We start from the raw sequence: 14940 nt of genomic DNA, 5'->3' as shown, positions 1-14940 counted from the left end.
AAAGGATGTCAGACGAAGCCCCAGAATCTTTGCCTCCAAGGAGCAGCCTGGTTTAACCCTCTCTAGGATGAACCTGTTTGTTTTCTTGGCAGTCCATGGTACACTCAATACTCTTTTGCAGCACCACAGTTCAAAGGCATCAATTCTCCTTCTGTCCTCGGAAAACCTATGTACACACAATTTGTGGGTAGCGCGTAGAATTTCTTGATGTGTGTATCCTCTGTGTATCTTTGCTTGCTAATCTCTTTTGATAATTCCAAAATTAAAAAGTTTTAGCATTTACCCTACTCTGTAACAACCTCACTAGCAAAACTAATGAAAACTGTTATTTCAAAACAGGATCCCCTGCCTAAACCCATCAATGGTGAGCCAATTCCAATTCATGTCAGCCCCACTGGACAGAGTGTAAGAGCTTCATATGTCCAAACAGAGCAAGGGAACACAGCCTGGTATAAAATTAAGAAAGGTGAGCATCAAATAGTATCCATTCTCCACACCTATTCAATCTGTATTCTGACTACATCATTCTAGACGCTGAACTCTGTGAATAAGAATGCAGCATCCGGATTGGAGGAAGATTCATCAACACCCTGAGTAAGGCAGATGACACAATCATGCTTGCTTGAAGCGAGGAGGACTTGAACACTACAGCCTTCAGTCAACATTGCATCTCAAAAATCAAGGAGACAAAGATTCTCACCACTAGACCTCCAGGCAGCATCATGGCAGATGAAGAAAAAAATTAAACTTGTTAACAATGCCATCTTATTTGTATCCACAATCCACACCTTTGCTATCAGCTGTCGGGAGATCAGGAAACCTACTGTGTTTGGAAAGTCTGTAGTGAGGGACCTCTCAATTATGGGGAAGCAATGATGTCAATTTGAAGACTAATGTACCTGATTCTGGCCATGGTCTTTTCAATCATGTGCTGTGCACCTGAAAGCTGGACAATGAATGAGGATGACGGGAGGAGAATTGATGTCTTTTGGCCGTGATATTGGAAAACAGTACTGAATCGCCCCCAGGCTGCCAGAAAAACTAATGGATATGTCTTAAATAAGAGCAGCCAGAATGGCCCCTGGGGGTAAAGATGACAAAGTTTTATCTCACATACTTCGAGCGTATTGTTAGGAGAGGCTATTCTTTGGGGAAAAGAAGACCATGTTTAGAAAAGTGGAGGGTAGACAGCTGTCACTGCCTCCTTGTCCTGTGCGCCGCAGAGCCAGCCCCCAGCCAGCAAGTGCAACCGGCCAGATGGAGCACCCCAGGATTTGTCAGAGGCCCTTCAGGGGGCCACCGAGGAGGTGTTCAGCCAGCCAGAGGGTGTCCAGTGTATGAGCAACTTTCAGAACGGCCAGGTGGCCCGAGAGGGTTTTAAGCTGGTGATGGACCCCCTGTACCGCATCTACATGGCCCTGGAAGAGGAGACTGGACACAACAAAGAGAATCCAGTGGATTCCCCGCTCTCCTTCCAAGAGGAGCTGCACGCCACAGCTGCCCTGCAGCAGGACATGGCCTTCTGGTACAGATCCCACCTGCAGGGGGCCATTCCCCTTCACAGCTGTCACCTGGAGTTACATGCAATGCCTCCACGAGGTGGGGCACGAGGAGTCTGAACCGCTGGTGGTGGGGCGCCAGGAGCCCAAGGTGGTGGTGGTGGGGCTCAAGGAGCCAGCGCTGCCGGTGGCCCACACCTATACGAGCTACCTGGGCGAACTCTCAGGGAGCCAGGTCTTCAAAAAGATCACGCAGAAGATGCTGGACCTGCCCAGCTCCAGCGAGGGCCTAGGCGTCTTTGCCTTCCCCAACATCACCAGAACCACAAAGTACAAGCAGCTCTCCCACGCCCGCATGAGCTCACTGAGATGAGCCCCGAGGTCCAGCACAGGGTGGTGGAAGAGGCCAAGACCGCCTTCCTGCTCAGCATCCAGCTGTTTGAGAAGCTGCAGGTGCTGCTGGCCCAGAACTCAGACAGTTCCCTAGAAAAGGGGTCTGAAACAGAAGACTTAATGGTAGACAGGATGAATCTTCTGCATTGGAACTCTCTAGTTTCCACTCCTCAAGGGCATGATAACATGCTTGCAGCATTTCCAGGATTACATCTAGGACTTCTTCCAGGAAGATTTCAAAAATTCTTAAAACCCTAATTTCAACCAATGTTCTTTGTTACTTACTTGAATCTCCACATTTAAAAAAGAATGTAAGTAAAGAAAGGAAAGAGGTTTGCAGAATAAGAGAAGGAACGATGGAAGGAGAAATGAGGGAAGAATATAGAGTTATAATTTGTTGTGTTTCATGAGTACTGTAAATACAGTAAGTACTGCCTCTGAGCACTCACTGGAGGGTCAACTATGAGTCAATCCTGAATCGATGGCAAAAAACAACTATGAAATTGGGAAAAATTTTAGAATGGTTGTTTTCAACATTTAAACACTGTGCAACATAGACATATAGTCCAAAAGAGAAGGAGGAAAAAGTCAAATAAGCTGTTCATCACCTTTCTGTTTGATTAGAGAAGATTTCTGAGCCATAACATAAGGAACTAGCAACAAGCAAACGAACTAAACAGCCAAACAAGATACTATTTTTTGTTTACTAGTTGAAAATGTGTGACACCACTATGTGCTTACTTCATGTCTCTTTGTCACATTTTAACAATTCTCACACACAGGAGTGGCATCCACTTCCTAACAACATGCCTCTGGAAACTATGAACTTTGATAGTTGTAGAGGGGCTTAAGGCCTTTTGATCATAGAGTCAATTCGAAGGCAATCAACAACACTGCATGCTTCAGGGAGCTCTTGTTACCTAGTGGGTAGGGAGTTGAGCTGTCAACCCAAAGACAAGCAGTTCGGATCCACCAGCTTCTCCACAAGAGAAAGATAGGCAACCTCCTCCCATGGGATTTGTTTCAGTTGCTGTTGTGTACTGTCAAGTCAGAACCGATCCATAGCTGACCCTCCAGCCAGCTTCCAAAGGCAGTTAGTCACACAGGAAGAGATCGTCCATCCTTCTGTGGAACCCCTGGTGCATTCGAACCAAGTGCCTTTGGGATTGCAGCACGGTTGCTTACTACTAGGCCACCCAATAGAAGTCAGTTCTGACCCTACAGCAATGAACAATAAGAACAGTTGTACACTTCAATGTTATTATTGTTTTTAACTCTCACTGTTGTTATTAGCGTGTACTAAGACTCAGAGAACCCCTTTGAACATGGTTAGAACTTTGAGCTATTCACCCTCCTTGCAATCAAGCCCATTGTTACAGTCACTGTGTCAATCTGTCTAGACGAGGGTCTTTCTCTCTTTTGCTGATGCTCTACGTTTCTCAATATGATGTCTTCTTCCAAGGACTGGCCCCTCTTGACAATGTCCCCACAGTAATGATGTTTCACTAACTTTGTCTCTGAAGGATGCCCAGGTTGCACCTTCCTTGAGATGCATTTGTTTGTTCTTTTGCCAGTCTGTGGTATTCTCACTGTTTTTTGCCAATGCCACAATTCAAACACATCGATTCTTCTTTGATCTTCCTTATTTCTTGTCCAAATTTCAGATTTGAATGAAGCAATGGAAACCAAGGTGGCTTGGCTCAGATGTGTGCTTCACAGATAAGTGAAAACCACACTCCCTGTCATCTAGTGAATTCTCACTCACAGCAAGGCTGCAGGGCAGCTGAGAGCTGGCTCACAGGCATTCCCTGGCTCCAAATGTTTCCGTAATTAGAATGTCTCTTCTTCCTCCCATGAAGCAGGCAGTGGGTTTGAACTTCCAATCTTTTACTAGCAGTGGAATGTTTTTAAACCCTACAGCACCAGGCCTCCATTAATAGATTACAGTTTAGTGTAAGCATAAATACACAATCAGCACCCATGGTACCAGCACTCAGGAGACAAGGATACGTACTGCTTTGGTCAAGTCTGCTCTGAGGGACCTCTCCAAAATACTGAAGAGTAATGATGCTGATTTGAAGAGTAAGGTGTACCTGACTCAAGCCATGATCCTTCCAATCGCTTGCTTTGCATGTGAGAGCTGGACAATAAATAAAGATGGCAGGAGAAGTATTGAAGGTGTTGTGTTGTAATGTTGGAGAAGAGTACTGAATATTCTACAGACTGCTTCAAGAATGAGCAAGTATGTCTTGGAAAAGGTTCAGCCAAAGACAAGGATGACAAACTTAGACTCTCATACTTTAGACATGCTGCTAGGAGAGACTATTCCTTGGAAAGGGACATCATGCTTGGAAAGGTGGAGAGTGAGAGGAAGAGAGGAAGACACTGGGCCCCCCCCCTCAAATAAGATGGATTGATGCAGTGACTGCAGCAATGGGCTCAAAAGTGTCAGAGATAATAATGAAACAGGATAGGACAGGATTCAGGTACATTATTCATAGAGTCACTAGAAATCCTATAAATCTTACTCAACAGCACCTAACCACAACAAGAAAAAATTAACAATCTATCTGATGCACGTTATTCTAAAATTAGCTTTTGTGTGATGACCTGAGACAGAATTGGTAATTTTTTAAGTTTATTTTTTTTTAGTCACACTGAGTTTCTCAGGATTATTCCTATACATTATGTCTTATAGAATTAATCACCATTGATCTAGGACTACTATTGCGTCACCTTTTCAGATCCCCACTGAATCATTCCTAATTCCTTCACCTCCTCCCTCCACCCACCAACTCTGCCACCCCGTTATTTCTCCCCTTTCCTCCCTCAGGCCCCTTTCCCTCTTTGGCTATTCATACACATATTTCTAGTAATTTTTTATTCTTTTTTTTTTACAAGGATGGTCTTACTCAGGCTCATAAGAACAAATACTGCCTAAGATGCGGTGATATCTTGAAGAATAACTAGATATCTCCTTTTCTTCTTTATTTTTATTATTTTTTTTTCTTTAGGGTCTGCACCAGTGCTCTGACATGGGTTTAATAAATAAAGCCCTGACAAAATGTTCCTTGTTTTCTTACCTAGAAGATGTTATAACTTGTCAACAAAACTAAGAGTTCATCTATTCTTATGATTCTCTTCCTCAGAAAAAGAAATCTGAGATTCCGAGTGGTGAGAGCAGTAGAGGCTGTGAAAGTCTAAACTGAAACTCAGCACAGACCCTTTGCAGCCTCACACTGTCCAGAACAACAGTGTGGGTGAAAAGGAGACATTGTTGGGCAATTTTCTCCCAAACCTGAGCCTGAAAAATCCAGCTTCCCATTCTCACAAAGGTAGCCCAGTTCTCTCCCGAGAACAGTGCATATCTGAGCTTCTGGACACTGGCCAAAGGCATGAGGCTCTGGACAGACTCCAGGGGATTGAAGTGAGTGGGCGAGATGTCCCCAGCCAGGAGGAGACGGTTGGCTCTCCATCCAGGAATGCCTAGGGGATCCTTCACAAGAGACTGCTGCAAAATCCCTAGAGGTCAGGAAGCAACTTCAAGTGCGCAACTGGGGCCAGGGATGAAACTCTGACGTGAGCACACAGCCAATTAAAAGCCCCATTTGAATACTCCTTTTTTTATCCTTCTTATTTCATGGACCACAGATATAGGTCCTCAAGTTCCTAATCCCTGTGTTTTGTTGTTTGGGTTTTTTTTTATTTATTTATTTTTGCTTTTAAAAAAAGTATTCTGAATCTAAATGGAGTTATGTGCTTAAAAGACGTTAAGTAACTTAAGGCTTTGCCAGTCTTTCAATATTTCCTCTAGTCGTGAAGCAGTTTGTGTTGCTTTGCGGAGCTGTGAAAAAATAAGAGAAGCAGCTTGTGCTTCAGGTGGGTCTGAATTTGAGTTCAGCATCTTTTCTTATGTCCTTCTGTGTTCCTGAGGAGATTATATGAAATCTCTGAGTCTTGCTTTCCATAGATGTCAACAGGTAAAAAACACAGACCATATGGAATGGTAAGTGTGATAATACATGCAATCAGTCACCCAGCCATGTCTTCAGCAGTTTCCAAGTGGTGATAAAAGGATTACTAATTTGTTCTCTTTAAAGAACCCTTTAGCTCTTTTTCTGTTGATGGACACTTGAATTGCTTCCAACTCTCTGCCGTTGTGAATAAGGCCAGAATAAATACGGGCATATATGTCAGTTTGTGTGGCAGTTCTTATTTCTTTGGGTGTTCTAGCTTTCTATGGAAGTTCCGAACTGGTTTCCATAGTGTTTGCAACATTTTTTTTAATTGAAATTTTAATGAAAGTTTATAGAGACTTTGGATTTCCATTCATTCATTGTTGCACAATTTCCTCCCTGCTCACCCCTCTCCCCAGTTGGTTTTTCTCTTAGAGAAGTAAAAAAAAAAATAAAAAAAATCTTTCATTATTGTACAATCCCCACCCCCTACCCTGCCCCCACCCCTACCACAGTCCACTGACCATACAGCTCTCGTTTTGGACTTTTGACATGAAAATAATACCTAGTTATATATTCCTTTCAAACAGTTCTCTCCCTCCTCTGTTTCAATGCAATATACATTAATTATCCCCTCTTTTCTTAGCTTCCCTCCAACTCTGATAACAGTCCTGCTTTACCACAGTGGCATTATGCAGTATTTGTCCTTTTGTGACTGAGATATTTCACTCATCATAACACCCTCCAGGATCACCCATTTTGTATAATATTACATTCACATGAGCAGTGTGTGAGAGCTCCAATCTCCCCTCACCCTCACCAGCATTTATTGCTTAATGTCTTTTTGGACACTGATAGTCACACAATGTAGTATTATGCATCACTGAAAAATGATCAAGAATTCATGAAATCCTGTACCACATGGATGAATCTGGAGAAGATTATCCTGGGTGACATAATTCAGTCACAAAAGAACACTTGTGGTCTGTAGGCACTAATATAAAAAGGTTAGGGAAGGCCTACTCACAGAGAGAATGAACCTTGGAGTGTTAACAGGGATGAGAACAAAGTGTGGTAAGAAAACAAAGTTACGAGGGGATGGGCAAGTCCTCGCCAAGAGAGGAATACTTAAGTAAAGGTCTAAATTAGTGGGAGGTAATAATCATGGGCAATTTATTAAACATACACTGTTGTAAACTGAGTTATTAGAATCTTTCTGATATTAGATTACAAATTTCTCACAAACTGCATGTGAGGATACATTACCCTCGTCATTTTACAATGAGTGGCATGAGATGCCAGGAGTTGAAAAACTCGTGCATGCCACGCAGACAAAGAGATATGTTGTTGTTTTTAAGGGCCATGGAGTCATACGCGACTCATAGCGACCCTATGAATGAAAATCCTTGACACTTGTATACCTTTCATCCTTTCTCCAGGTTCATAGAGTTTCCAAAGGCAAGCTATTTACAGAAGTGGATACCACTCCTGCTTCCAAGCTTATTTTAATCAGGGAGCTCCACCAAACACTGTCCACCGTGGGTAACTGTTAATGCATTTGACACATCAGTGTCAGACACATCAGTGTCAGACACATCAGTGTCAGACACATCAGTGTCACAGTGTTCAGCTTCACAGCAACCACAAGTTACCTCTGTACGGAAGGTGAACACACCAGGGCTATATGACCTAGAAGAATGTTTGAACAAAAACAATGGAAAAACAGACCTGAGCACCATGGATTAGAAGTCACCTACCTTTGGCTTGGTAGCATCACTTTCTGTCCACTAGGCCAACTGATCTCTCTCTATGTTAGTCTTATTATTGTTAAGTGCCATGGAGTTGTAGGTGAGTCATAGCGACCCTATGAACAAAAGTCCTCAACACTTGTGTAAAGATATGAAGTCGGAATTTTAACTAAGCAACCTGAATCTGGGGTACCTGAGAGAACAATGGTTAAATGCTTAAGTATTAACCAAAAGGTCAATGGTTCAAATCAACCCACCTAGCAATCCCCTCCAGCAAAAATTATAGCCAACAAAAACCTATCGCATTGGGACATTATGAGTAGACAATCAGCTCAATGGCACAAAGTAACAACAGCGAGACTCTGGGTCTTTCTATGCAACCATTATGCAACACTACTTCCAATCTGTCTTGTAGGGATTTGTTGTCATGCAATGAACTTCACAGATCCAAATGGCAGAAAAATTGTTCAACCATTAAATCTGTTGCAGGATAACCCAGAGTTCTTAAAAACACATATATTCCCATTCCTCAGCCCATGCAGTTGGTTATAAGCCCTGTATTAGGGAAAGTCTTTACTTGCTCAGAAATTCTTTTAAATTTCTGAATATTGAAAGAATCAACTTTAAGGGACCAGCAAATGTAATCAGTACAGTTTTACTAAGAGTATAAATCTTTACAGTAAGACTACATATTTTTGTCCTTTGGTATGCAGAAGGTTAAAAATAGCAGCCTTCAGTATAGATTGTATCTCAATGTCAAGGAAATAAAAATCCTTATTGTTGAGCCAATAGACTACATCATGATAGTTGGAGAGAAGACTGAAACTGTCAAGAACTGCATCTTACTTGGATCTACAATCAGTACACTTGGTACTAGTGGTCAGGAGGTCAAGAGACATACTACACTCAGAAATCCGTAGTCAGGGACCTCTCTCAATTATTAAGAAGCAATGATGTCTGTTTAAGAACTAAGATATGCCTGGTTCAGGCCATGACTTGCTATGCATCTGAGAGCTTGACAATTACTATGGATGATGGAAGAAGAATTGATGCCTTTGAGGTATAGTGTTGGAAAAGAGTACTGGATATCCAAAGAATCAACAGATATGTCTTAGAGAAGGTGCCGCCAAGAGTGTTCCTTGGAGGTAAAGATGATGTGTTGCTTGGAGAGGCTAGCTAATCTTTGGGCAAAAATATCATGATGGAAAACCTGAAGGGCTGAAGAAAGAGAGGAGCTACTCTCAACTAGGTAGATTGACACAATGTCTGCAGCAATGGGCTTGAGTGTCTCAGAGGTTGGGAGGGTGGCACAGGATAGCACCGGGCTCAGATCTGTTGTTCATAGGGTCATTATGAGTCATTGTGGACTCTACAGCCCCTAACAACAACACACGGTAGCCTACCAAACCAAACCAAACCAAAGGCATGCAGCTCGAATCCAATAGCTTCTCCAAGTGAAAAAGATGGGTGGTCTCCTTCCATGCTATTAAGTGCCTCTGAAAAGGCCTTAGAGGGGCAGTTATAGGTTGATTCTGACTCTATAGTACACAACAACAACGTGCATGAAGCTAAACAAAGAGTCAGCCCTATTTCTGTGTGTGGAACTTCTCCCCGCACCCCTCCACCCCCGGCTTGGTGTCTAGCATTGGTGGTAAAGGGGGAAGAAGCATTCTTGCCTTTCCTGTTGAAGACCTGGGTGTCATTTTGGTCAATGTCCCTCATATGCAGCCACCACCAAGCCCCCAGTGGAGGCTTATGATTTGGTATGACTTTGGACCAGTTTCAACAGCGTTTCCAGACTAAAATGGACTAAGAAGAAGCTGCTGAGTTATTTGCAAAAATCAGCCAGCAAATCCTGAATGGGTGGCAAAGCTGTAATCCGTGAAGTGATCATCAGCATCACACAAGACAGGCCGGAACACTTTTCTGTCGTGTGTGGGGTTCTTACGAGTCAAGTGCTCGCTGGAGGTCGCTGACTATGAAAATACTGTCACACCAGATGCTGATATGTGAGATACTATCGCATCTATTCAATCAATTGAGCCTGAAAGACAGGTGGATGTAATAAAAACCAATATATTCTATTTCAAGATGTTGTTGTTTGTTGTCATGCGCCGTCGAGTCGCTTGCGATTCATAGCGACCCTCTAAACTCTGCTCAGTCCTGTGCTAATTGCACCGTCTCCGATACACCCATCCCGATTACCCCAGTCACTGAATCAATCCACTTCATAGAGGACCTTCTCCTCCTGCGCTGTCCCTCCACCCTCCCAAGCATGATGTTCTTCTCTAAGGACCGGTCTCTCTTTACAACATGTCCAAAGTATGTTAGATGGAGCCTCAGACTCCTTGCCTCCAAGGAGCCACCCGGTTTAACCCTTTCCAGGATGAATCTGTTTGTTTTCCTAGCAGTCCATGGTATCCTCAATACTCTTCTCCAGCACCACAGCTAGATTCTGTTAATCTATCTTTCAGTTACTCTTTTTTCTTCTTTAGACTTCATCTCTTGTCCTCGTGTTTTAAAATGGTGATTTTAGCGGAAGTTTATAGGAAGGTTGGGTTTGCATTCATTCGTCAATGCACATTTTTTCACCCCTCCTCCTCACTTCTGTGTCAACCAATTCATTTTGCAAAGCACTTTTGTTTCAGATAGTTAACTGCCATACATAGAATGCCTAGTAATCATATTAGGACAAATACTGTATAAGACCGCTGTTATAAAACAGGATTGACAAGGGGTGGAGGGAGAACAGGAAGAATGGATAAATAATGAAAACTACACTGGAGTAAATGAAGGAAAGGACTGCCTTTCAGTAACTTCTACCAGATAAAAATGTATCCTCTGTGTTTATTTATTAAGAAATTGCACTTTGTGATGTTTATTTCAAAAAGCATGATTAATTAGTCATGCTGATCTCGTGATGGGGAATTGGTGACAGGACAAGCTAGCAGGGCCAGGGGTTAATTGTCACCCTGGAAAGATCTGACTAGTGAGGCATTTATCCCGAGGCGATGATGTTGAACACTTCACAGGTAAAGTGGGAACAGGGAACATGATTTAGAGGGGCAATAAGGCACCCAGGAAGAGAGGAATTGGAAAACTATGTAACATCGCTTACATTATAACTGTGAAGGATTTGTTTGGCTTGAGGCTAAGTCACAAGTTAGGTGCCTGAAAAGTGGGAGTAATTAGGTCCGCTGCACGCTGAGTATCATGTTTATTTTTCATCGATAAACTGATAAATAATGCAGCAACGGGAGGCTGGGATTTTCATGCAATGATGATAGAGGGGGTTCCTTTATGGAAATCCTTCAGCAGGTACTGTACCTGAGTCATGACCAAGTGCCACCTGTTAGTAAGTACAGACTTCCAATTGCTTTGCTGTCCTCCCTTTGACCCAAAGGGACCCTTCAGGGCAGAGTAGAACTGTCCCATCCGGTCTCCAAGGCTGTGATGTAGCTATTATTGTCTTTTTCCTTCTTTCTTTTCCTTCCTTCCTTCCTTCCTTCCTTCCTTCCTTCCTTCCTTCCTTCCTTCCTTCCTTCCTTCCTTCCTTCCTTCCTTCCTTCCTTCCTTCCTTCCTTCCCTTTCTCTCTTAGAGAGCAGATCAGTTTTCCATTCAATAATCCATGCACATATTGGGTGAGAGTCAACATACAAATTTGGTTTTTTCATTCGACCACTCAGACACATTCTGTTGATGTTGTCACATGATGTTAACAACCATCTCAACAAACCATCCATCCTATTCTCTCCCTGTATTTTCCATTTCCGTTCATCCCTTTTTCCCTATTCCTATATGTCTTTGGAACTTTGTCCTTGGGAAAACAAGTGCTACCTTTTTCGTCTTGAAAACAGGAGTTCTCATGGGCTAGTGCGTAGCGATTTGCATGGCCAACCCAGTGGTAGGCAGTTTGAATTCACCAAGTATTCTGTGGAAGAAAGTTGGACAAATCTGCTCCTGCAGTTTACGGCCTCTGAAACCCAGCTGGAGGCTCAGCTCTGAGTTGGTTCCAACTCAAAGGCAATGAGTGTGAGTGTTTTAACTTGAATGATTATTCTAAGGAGTATAATAGCTCTTCACTCTTATTCACCTTGTCATTGCTGTGTGCCATTGAGTCAAAATAGACTCAAAGCTGATCCTCCAAATGGGTTCTCTGAGGCAGTAAGTTGCACTGCAGAAAAATTGCCATTCTTCTCCTGCAAAGCAGCTGATGGGTCTGGAAGCATATGCCTTTGGGATTGTAGCACGATTGCTCACCGCTAGGACCCTGTCTACTCTGACTCATAGTGGCCCTGTGTACAACAGCTCTGAAACCTGCTCTGTCTTGAGCCAATTTCATTAGCTCTTTCACACCTACACCCATTACAACAGTCACTGAGTCAAATCTCATTCAGGGTCTTCCCCTCCTGCTCTGTCCCTCCACCCTCCCAAGCATGACGTCCTTCTCCAAGGACTGGTCCCTCCTTGCAACATGTCCAAAGTATGTAAGACGATCTTCAGAATCCTTGACTCCAAGGAAAAGCCTGGTTTTACCCTCTCCAGGACTAACCTGTTTGTTCTCTTAGCGGTCTAGGGCATATTCAACACTCTTTTTCAGCACCACAACTCAAAGGTATCGATTCTTCTTCTATCATTCTTAGCCATTGCCTAGCTCTCTGATGTATAACAAGTAATTGTGAAGACCATGGCCTGGATTAGGGACATCTTAGTCTCTTGGCTGACACCATTGCTCTTCACTACTCTGGAGAGGTCCCTGACAGTAGACTTTCCCATTATAATTTGCCTTTTGATTTTCTGGCTGCTGGTACCATGAGACAAACAAACTAAAGCTGTTAACAATCTCAAGGTCTTTGCTGTCTATCATGATGCTGCCAGTTGGTGAGAATTTTTGTTTTCTTGATGTTGAGCTACGATACATATTGAAGGCTGCACCCTTTGACCTTGCACAGAAAATGTCTCCAGTCTCTCTCAGTTTAAGTGAGGATGTCATCCACATAACACAGGCTGTTGAAAAGTCTTTCTCCAACCCTGATGTCACGTACCTCCTCGTAGAACCCAGCCTCCTGGATGATATATTCTGTATATAGATTGACAAAGTGGGGAGCTAGGATGTATCCTTGACATACACCTTTCCAGATTTTGAACCATGCAGTGTTTCCTTTCTCTTTTCTGATGACTGTCTCCTGGTTCAAGTATAGGTTTTACACGAGCACAATCAAATGTCCTGGCATTCCCGTTCTTCCCAGAGTCAGCCACAGTTTGTTGTGATCTACACAGTCAAATGTCTTTGGGTAGTTAATAAAACACGGACGTTCCTCTGGTACTCTCTGCTTTCAGCTAAAATCCATCTGACATTGGCTATAGTATCCCTAGTGCTAGCCTCTTCTAAACCTAGCCTGCACATCTGGTAGTTCTCTGTTGATGTTCTTTTCCAGTGGATTTTGGATCATTTTCAGAAGGATCTTGCTTGCATGAGATATTAATTAAATTATGTTGTTCAACAATATCCACACTCTGTTGGGTCACCTGTCTATTATTTGGGTGAAAATTCAAGTGAATTCTGTACCAAGTATGATGGATGACCAAGGATGACTAATTTCTATTGTTATTGTGGTGGTATTGTTGTTAGGTGCCGTCGAGTCCCCTAAGACACATAGCAACCCCACATAAAACAGCCCTAAACCCTGCCCTATTCTGTGCCAATCTCACTGTCTCTGATAAACCTACTCCCATTTCTCCATTTTCTGAATCAATCCCTCTTATAGAGGGTCTTCCTCTCCTGTACTGTCCCTCCACCCACCCAAACATGACATCCCTCTCCAAGGACTGATCCCACCTTGAAACATGTCCAAAGTATGTCAGACAAAGTTTCAGAATTCTTTCTTCCAAGGAGCAGGCTGGTTTAGCCCTTTCTAGGATGAACCTGTTTGTCCATGGTATATTCTTTCCTCCAACATCACACTTCAAAGGCATCAACACTCCTTCTATCATCCCTAGTCATTGTCCATCTCTCTGAAGCGGAGCAAGTAGTAGCAAAGACCACGGCACACCTTAGTCTCCAGAGTGATATCGTTGCTCTTCAGTACTTTGGAGAGGTCTCTAACAGTAAATTGGATCAGTAATACTCCAGCTTGGTCTTTTACTCCACACCCCCCCCACTTTATGCAGGACGTTCCACGTAATCCCTTTCAGAGCTCTTGCATAAGAAAACAGCACTGCTTCCCCCCCCAGAGTTGCTGAAGAGTTTGAATCGTTGGCCTTTTGGTCAGCTGCCAAGCACTGAGACATGTGGGCTCTTTAAAATTCATATCGAACTTTCAACACTAGGTTTTCATGAAGAGATGGGTATGACTAAATTATTTCTCAAGTTCACTGCCTTTACCGGGGCATTCCTACCCTGGGGAAGGGGAATTAAGTAGGAGCTCTGATGGCGTAGACCACAGGAACTTGTGCTCCTACGTCAGGGCAGAGCGCTCTGGTGGGTTGAATCCACCAGCTGCACAGTGGGAGAAACGGACACTCCTCCTGCGTGATTCACAGCCTCAGATAGCCACTGGAGGGTCAGCTATGAGGCAATTCTCACTGAAGAGTGATGAGAAGATTATGAGATTTGTATCCTGGGAATGAGAAAGAACTGAAATTTTTAAAGAGGCATTTGGTTGGAAACAAACAGAGAACTTGGCAGCTGATTTGAAACACTCCTCTTATGTGTTTGAAAAACAGCTAGCAGCTTCCTTCCCAAAATAGATAAATGTCCAAACTATTTGAGGGAGAGATTTTCTTCTTAAATAGTGTTTAATATGTCTGGCCATATATAGAGAAGAAAAAAAGGATGGGAGTTAACAATTTTCTTTTTAGTTATTTTAATATTTCAGAAACTATAATCTAGGTTATTGTCTCAAAAAAAATGTGTGCTATGACTTGGAAGTCTGTGTTTGTTTTGGAAACTTCACAAACTGTAGCTGATTTTACAAGCATTCACCTTGACATTGGCAGAGGGGCAACATTGTTTGACTATTTTATTGTCAGAAGTCAGTATCTCTCCGGAGCTAAGTGGAGTGAAGGCAGAAACTGAGGAATGCTCAGAGAACCTTTGGAAGTACCCACAAAGAGTGTATGAGAAGAACGATGAATACACAGTTGGTGAAAGCCTGCAGCATGCCTGGCTGTGCACACAGCCTTTCAGACCCACCAAAATCCTTCCCTCTTACTCTCACGCTGCGTGTAAACAAAAGATCCTCTAAAACGATTAATGGGATGCGCCACAGTACAGCAAGTGGACATACCAGGGATCTACGACCTAAACTTATAGGCAAATATAATAATTCATACAATATTAT

General features: G+C 43.0%; 1 pseudogene; it reads left to right on the top strand.

The window, feature by feature from the left end:
* Nucleotides 1-2109, top strand: part of LOC102867921 — a 5945-nt pseudogene extending 3836 nt beyond the window's left edge.
* The last annotated feature ends 12831 nt before the right edge of the window (nucleotides 2110-14940 follow it).

This window comes from Elephantulus edwardii, unplaced genomic scaffold, assembly GCF_000299155.1.
Source record: "Elephantulus edwardii isolate Elephantulus edwardi_28Jun2011 unplaced genomic scaffold, EleEdw1.0 scaffold00035, whole genome shotgun sequence".
NCBI lineage: Eukaryota > Metazoa > Chordata > Mammalia > Macroscelidea > Macroscelididae > Elephantulus > Elephantulus edwardii.
Note: the sequence above shows the minus strand (reverse complement) of the source record. Positions and strands in the feature narration are given on the sequence as shown.